Raw genomic sequence first — 7,537 nt, forward strand, 5'->3', positions numbered from 1 at the left:
TGGCGCGGCGGCGCCAGGTGGGCGCCGGTGTCGCCGAGGCTGACGGCCGCCGGAAAGCCCGCAGCCCCACGGGCTGTGGGGCCACGGGAGCGGCTGCCAAAGAGCTTTCCAACGAGGCACGGCTTTCCCTCCTGGCTCTTCGGGCGTGGGAGCTGTGGCCAGAGACGCGGCCCTACCGGAAAATGCTTCGCAGGCTGGCGCGGCGGCGCCAGGTGGGCGCTGGTGGCGCCGAGGCTGACGGCCGCCGCAAAGCCCGCAGCCCCACGGGCTGTGGGGCCACGCGAGCGGCTGCCAAAGAGCTTTCCAACGAGGCACGGCTTTCCCTCCTGGCTCTTCGGGCATGGGAGCTGTGGCCAGAGCCGCAGCCCTACCGGAAAATGCTTCGGGGGCTGGCGCGGCGGTGCCAGGTGGGCACCGGTGGCGCCGAGGCTGACGGCCGCCGGAAAGCCCGCAGCCCCACGGGCTGTGGGGCCACGCGAGCGGCTGCCAAAGAGCTTTCCAACGAGGCACGGCTTTCCCTCCTGGCTCTTCGGGCGTGGGAGCTGTGGCCAGAGCCACGGCCCTACCGGAAAATGCTTTGCAGGCTGGCGCGGCGGCGCCACGTGGGCGTCGGTGGAGCCGAGGCTGACAGCCGCCGGAAAGCCCGCAGCCCCACGGGCTGTGGGGCCACGGGAGCGGCTGCCAAAGAGCTTTCCAACGAGGCACGGCTTTCCCTCCTGGCTCTTCGGGCGTGGGAGCTGTGGCCAGAGCCGTGGCCCTACCGGAAAATGCTTCGGGGGCTGGCGTGGCGGCACCACGTGGGTGCCAGTGGCGCCGAGGCTGACGGCCGCCGGAAAGCCCGCAGCCCCACTGGCTGTGGGGCCACGCGAGCGGCTGCCAAAGAGCTTTCCAACGAGGCATGGCTTTCCCTCCTGGCTCTTCGGGCGTGGGAGCTATGGCCAGAGCCGCGGCCCTACCGGAAAATGCTTCGGGGTCTGGCGCGGCAGCGCCTCGTAGGCGCCGGTGGAGCACAGGCTGATGGCCGCCGGAAAGCCCGCAGCCCCACGGGCTGTGGGGCCACGCGAGCGGCTGCCAAAGAGCTTTCCAACGAGGCACGGCTTTCCCTCCTGGCTCTTCGGGCGTGGGAGCTGTGGCCAGAGCCGCGGCCCTACCGGAAAATGCTTCGCAGGCTGGCGCGGCGGCGCCAGGTGGGCGCCGGTGTCGCCGAGGCTGACGGCCGCCGGAAAGCCCGCAGCCCCACGGGCTGTGGGGCCACGCGAGCGGCTGCCAAAGAGCTTTCCAACGAGGCACGGCTTTCCCTCCTGGCTCTTCGGGCGTGGGAGCTGTGGCCAGAGCCGCGGCCCTACCGGAAAATGCTTCGCAGGCTGGCGCGGCGGCGCCAGGTGGGCGCTGGTGGCGCCGAGGCTGACGGCCGCCGCAAAGCCCGCAGCCCCACGGTGTGTGGGGCCACGCGAGCGGCTGCCAAAGAGCTTTCCAACGAGGCACGGCTTTCCCTCCTGGCTCTTCGGGCGTGGGAGCTGTGGCCAGAGCCGCGGCCCTACCGGAAAATGCTTCGCAGGCTGGCACGGCGGCGCCAGGTGGGCGCCAGTGTCGCCAAGGCTGACGGCCGCTGGAAAGCCCGCAGCCCCACGGGCTGTGGGGCCACGCGAGCGGCTGCCAAAGAGCTTTCCAACGAGGCACGGCTTTCCCTCCTGGCTCTTCGGGCATGGGAGCTGTGGCCAGAGCCGCAGCCCTACCGGAAAATGCTTCGGGGGCTGGCGCGGCGGTGCCAGGTGGGCACCGGTGGCGCCGAGGCTGACGGCCGCCGGAAAGCCCGCAGCCCCACGGGCTGTGGGGCCACGCGAGCGGCTGCCAAAGAGCTTTCCAACGAGGCACGGCTTTCCCTCCTGGCTCTTCGGGCGTGGGAGCTGTGGCCAGAGCCACGGCCCTACCGGAAAATGCTTTGCAGGCTGGCGCGGCGGCGCCACGTGGGCGTCGGTGGAGCCGAGGCTGACAGCCGCCGGAAAGCCCGCAGCCCCACGGGCTGTGGGGCCACGCGAGCGGCTGCCAAAGAGCTTTCCAACGAGGCACGGCTTTCCCTCCTGGCTCTTCGGGCGTGGGAGCTGTGGCCAGAGCCGTGGCCCTACCGGAAAATGCTTCGGGGGCTGGCGTGGCGGCACCACGTGGGTGCCAGTGGCGCCGAGGCTGACGGCCGCCGGAAAGCCCGCAGCCCCACTGGCTGTGGGGCCACGCGAGCGGCTGCCAAAGAGCTTTCCAACGAGGCATGGCTTTCCCTCCTGGCTCTTCGGGTGTTGGAGCTGTGGTCAGAGCCGCGGCCCTACCGGAAAATGCTTCGGGGGCTGGCGCGGCGGCGCCAGGTGGGCGCCAGTGTCGCCGAGGCTGATGGCCGCTGCAAAGCCCCAGCCCCACGGGCTGTGGGGCCACGCGAGCGGCTGCCAAAGAGCTTTCCAACGAGGCATGGCTTTCCCTCCTGGCTCTTCGGGCGTGGGAGCTGTGGCCAGAGCCGCGGCCCTACCGGAAAATGCTTCGGGGGCTGGCGCGGCAGCGCCATGTAGGCGCCGGTGGTGCCGAGGCTGACGGCCGCCGCAAAGCCCGCAGCCCCAAGGGCTGTGGGGCCACGCGAGCGGCTGCCAAAGAGCTTTGCAACGAGGCACGGCTTTCCCTCCTGGCTCTTCGGGCGTGGGAGCTGTGGCCAGAGCCGCGGCCCTACCGGAAAATGCTTTGCAGGCTGCCGCGGCGGCGACACGTGGACGTCGGTGGCACCGAGGCTGACAGCCGCCGGAAAGCCCGCAGCCCCACGGGCTGTGGTGCCACGCGAGCGGCTTCCAAAGAGCTTTCCAACGAGGCACGGCTTTCCCTCCTGGCTCTTCGGGCGTGGGAGCTGTGGCCAGAGCCGCGGCCCTACCGGAAAATGCTTCGCAGGCTGGCGTGGCGGCGCCACGTAGGCGCCGGTTGGGCCGAGGCTGACGGCCGCCGGAAAGCCCGCAGCCCCACGGGCTGTGGGGCCACGCGAGCGGCTGCCAAAGAGCTTTCCAACGAGGCACGGCTTTCCCTCCTTGCTCTTCGGGCGTGGGAGCTCTGGCCAGAGCCGCGGCCCTACCGGAAAATGCTTCGGGGGCTGGCGCGGCGGCGCCAGGTGGGCGCCGGTGGCGCCGAGGCTGACGGCCGCCGCAAAGCCCACAGCCCCACGGGCTGTGGGGCCACGCGAGCGGCTTCCAAAGAGCTTTCCAACGAGGCACGGCTTTCCCTCCTGGCTCTTCGGGCGTGGGAGCTGTGGCCAGAGCCGCGGCCCTACCGGAAAATGCTTCGGGGGCTGGCGCGGCGGTGCCACGTGGGCGCCGGTGGCGCCGAGGGTGACGGCCGCCGCAAAGCCCGCAGCCCCACGGGCTGTGGGGCCACGGGAGCGGCTGCCAAAGAGCTTTCCAACGAGGCACGGCTTTCCCTCCTGGCTCTTCGGGCGTGGGAGCTGTGGCCAGAGCCGCGGCCCTACCGGAAAATGCTTCGCAGGCTGGCACGGCGGCGCCAGGTGGGCGCCAGTGTCGCCAAGGCTGACGGCCGCCGGAAAGCCCGCGGCCCCACGGGCTGTGGGGCCACGCGAGCGGCTGCCAAAGAGCTTTCCAACGAGGCACGGCTTTCCCTCCTGGCTCTTCGGGCGTGGGAGCTGTGGCCAGAGCCGCGGCCCTACTGGAAAATGCTTCGCAGGCTGGCGTGGCGGCGCCACGTGGGCGCCAGTGTCGCCGTGGCTGATGGCCGCCGGAAAACCCGCAGCCCCACGGGCTGTGGGGCCACGCGAGCGGCTGCCAAAGAGCTTTCCAACGAGGCACGGCTTTCCCTCCTGGCTCTTCGGGCGTGGGAGCTGTGGCCAGAGCCGCGGCCCTACCGGAAAATGCTTCGGGGGCTGGCGCGGCGGCGCCAGGTGGGCACCGGTGGCGCCGAGGGTGACGGCCGCCGGAAAGCCCGCAGCCCCACGGGCTGTGGGGCCACGCGAGCGGCTGCCAAAGAGCTTTCCAACGAGGCATGGCTTTCCCTCCTGGCTCTTCGGGCATGGGAGTTGTAGCCAGAGCCGCGGCCCTACCGGAAAATGCTTCGGGGGCTGGCGCGGCGGCGCCAGGTGGGCACCGGTGGCGCCGAGGCTGACGGCCGCCGCAAAGCCCGCAGCCCCACGGGCTGTGGGGCCACGCGAGCGGCTGCCAAAGAGCTTTCCAACGAGGCACGGATTTGTTCCTGGCTCTTCGGGCGTGGGAGCTGTGGCCAGAGCCGCGGCCCTACCGGAAAATGCTTCGCAGGCTAGCGCGGCGGCGCCAGGTGGGCACCAGTGGCACCGAGGCTGACGGCCGCCGCAAAGCCCGCAGCCCCACGGGCTGTGGGGCCACGCGAGCGGCTGCCAAAGAGCTTTCCAACGAGGCACGGCTTTCCCTCCTGGCTCTTCGGGCGTGGGAGCTGTGGCCAGAGCCGCGGCCCTACCGGAAAATGCTTTGCAGGCTGGCGCGGCGGCGCCAGGTGGGCGCCGTTGGCGCCGAGGCTGACGGCCGCTGGAAAGCCCGCAGCCCCACGGGCTGTGGGGCCACGCGAGCGGCTGCCAAAGAGCTTTCCAACGAGGCACGGCTTTTCCTCCTGGCTCTTCGGGCGTGGGAGCTGTGGCCAGAGCCGCGGCCCTACCGGAAAATGCTTTGCAGGCTGGCGCGGCGGCGCCAGGTGGGCGCCGGTGGCGCTGAGGCTGACGGCCGCCGCAAAGCCCGCAGCCCCACGGGCTGTGGTGCCACGCGAGCGGCTGCCAAAGAGCTTTCCAACGAGGCACGGCTTTCCCTCCTGGCTCTTCGGGCGTGGGAGCTGTGGCCAGAGCCGCGGCCCTACCGGATAATGCTTCGCAGACTGGCGCGGCGGCGCCACGTAGGCGCTGGATGAACCGCGGCTGACGGCCGCTCGGAAAGCCCGCAGCCCCACGGGCTGTGGGGCCACGCGAGCGGCTGCCAAAGAGCTTTCCAACGAGGCACGGCTTTCCCTCCTGGCTCTTCGGGCGTGGGAGCTGTGGCCAGAGCCGCGGCCCTACCGGAAAATGCTTCGCAGGCTGGCACGGCGGCGCCAGGTGGGCGCCAGTGTCGCCAAGGCTGACGGCCGCCGGAAAGCCCGCAGCCCCACGGGCTGTGGGGCCACGCGAGCGGCTGCCAAAGAGCTTTCCAACGAGGCACGGCTTTCCCTCCTGGCTCTTCGGGCGTGGGAGCTGTGGCCAGAGCCGCAGCCCTACCGGAAAATGCTTCGCAAGCTGGCGCAGCAGCGCCACGTGGGCGCCGGTGGCGCCGAGGCTGACGGCCGCCGCAAAGCCCGCAGCCCCACGGGCTGTGGGGCCACGCGAGCGGCTGCCAAAGAGCTTTCCAATGAGGCACGGCTTTCCCTCCTGGCTCTTCGGGCGTGGGAGCTGTGGCCAGAGCCGCGGCCCTACCGGAAAATGCTTCGCAGGCTGGCACGACGGCCTGACGTGGGCGTCGGTGGCGCCGAGGCTGACGGCCGCCGCAAAGCCCGCAGCCCCACGGGCTGTGGGGCCACGCGAGCGGCTGCCAAAGAGCTTTCCAATGAGGCACGGGTTTCCCTCCTGGCTCTTCAGGCGTGTGAGCTGTCGTCAGAGCCGCGGCCCTACCGGAAAATGCTTCGGGGGCTGGCGCGGCGGCGCCAGGTGGGCGCCGGTGGCGCCGAGGCTGACGGCCGCCGCAAAGCCCGCAGCCCCACGGGCTGTGGGGCCACACGAACGGCTGCCAAAGAGCTTTCCAACGAGGCACGGCTTTCCCTCCTGGCTCTTCGGGCGTGGGAGCTGTGGCCAGAACCGCGGCCCTACCGGAAAATGCTTCGGGGGCTGGCGCGGCAGCGCCACGTAGGCGCCGGTGGCGCCAAGGCTGACGGCCGCCGAAAAGCCCGCAGCCCCACGGGCTGTGGGGCCGCGCGAGCGGCTGCCAAAGAGCTTTCCAACGAGGCACGGCTTTCCCTCCTGGCTCTTCGGGCGTGGGAGCTGTGGCCAGAACCGCGGCCCTACCGGAAAATGCTTCGGGGGCTGGCGCGGCAGCGCCATGTAGGCGCCGGTGGCGCCAAGGCTGACGGCCGCCGCAAAGCCCGCAGCCCCACAGGCTGTGGGGCCACGCGAGCGGCTGCCAAAGAGCTTTGCAACGAGGCACGGCTTTCCCTCCTGGCTCTTCGGGCGTGGGAGCTGTGGCCAGAGCCGTGGCCCTACCGGAAAATACTTTGCAGGCTGCCGCGGCGGCGACACGTGGGCGTCGGTGGCACCGAGGCTGACAGCCGCCGGAAAGCCCGCAGCCCCACGGGCTGTGGTGCCACGCGAGCGGCTTCCAAAGAGCTTTCCAACGAGGCACGGCTTTCCCTCCTGGCTCTTCGGGCGTGGGAGCTGTGGCCAGAGCCGCGGCCGTACCGGAAAATGCTTCGGGGGCTGGCGCGGCGGCGCCAGGTGGGCACCGGTGGCGCCGAGGGTGACGGCCGCCGCAAAGCCCGCAGCCCCACGGGCTGTGGGGCCACGCGAGCGGCTGCCAAAGAGCTTTCCAACGAGGCACGGCTTTCCCTCCTGGCTCTTCGGGCGTGGGAGCTGTGGCCAGAGCCGCGGCCCTACCGGAAAATGCTTCGCAGGCTGGCGCGGCGGCGCCACGTAGGCGCCGGTTGGGCCGCGGCTGACGGCCGCTCGGAAAGCCCGCAGTCCCACGGGCTGTGGGGCCACGCGAGCGGCTGCCAAAGAGCTTTCCAACGAGGCACGGCTTTCCCTCCTGGCTCTTCGGGCGTGGGAGCTGTGCCCAGAGCCGCGGCCCTACCGGAAAATGCTTCGCAGGCTGGCACGGCGGCGCCAGGTGTGCGTCGGTGTAGCTGAGGCTGACGGCCGCCGGAAAGCCCGCAGCCCCACGGACTGTGGGGCCACGCGAGCGGCTGCCAAAGAGCTTTCCAACGAGGCACGGCTTTCCCTCCTGGCTCTTCGGGCATGGGAGCTGTGGCCAGAGCCGCAGCCCTACCGGAAAATGCTTCGGGGGCTGGCGCGGCGGCGCCAGGTGGACAGCGGTGGCGCCGAGGCTGACGGCCGCCGGAAAGCCCGCAGCCCCACGGGCTGTGGGGCCACGCGAGCGGCTGCCAAAGAGCTTTCCAACGAGGCACGGCTTTCCCTCCTGGCTCTTCGGGCGTGGGAGCTGTGGCCAGAGCCGCGGCCCTACCGGAAAATGCTTCGCAGGCTGGCGCGGCGGCGCCAGGTGGGCGCCGGTGTCGCCGAGGCTGACGGCCGCCGGAAAGCCCGCAGCCCCACGGGCTGTGGGGCCACGGGAGCGGCTGCCAAAGAGCTTTCCAACGAGGCACGGCTTTCCCTCCTGGCTCTTCGGGCGTGGGAGCTGTGGCCAGAGACGCGGCCCTACCGGAAAATGCTTCGCAGGCTGGCGCGGCGGCGCCAGGTGGGCGCTGGTGGCGCCGAGGCTGACGGCCGCCGCAAAGCCCGCAGCCCCACGGGCTGTGGGGCCACGCGAGCGGCTGCCAAAGAGCTTTCCAACGAGGCACGGCTTTC

Source organism: Larus michahellis, unplaced genomic scaffold (genome assembly GCF_964199755.1).
Source record: "Larus michahellis unplaced genomic scaffold, bLarMic1.1 SCAFFOLD_26, whole genome shotgun sequence".
NCBI lineage: Eukaryota > Metazoa > Chordata > Aves > Charadriiformes > Laridae > Larus > Larus michahellis.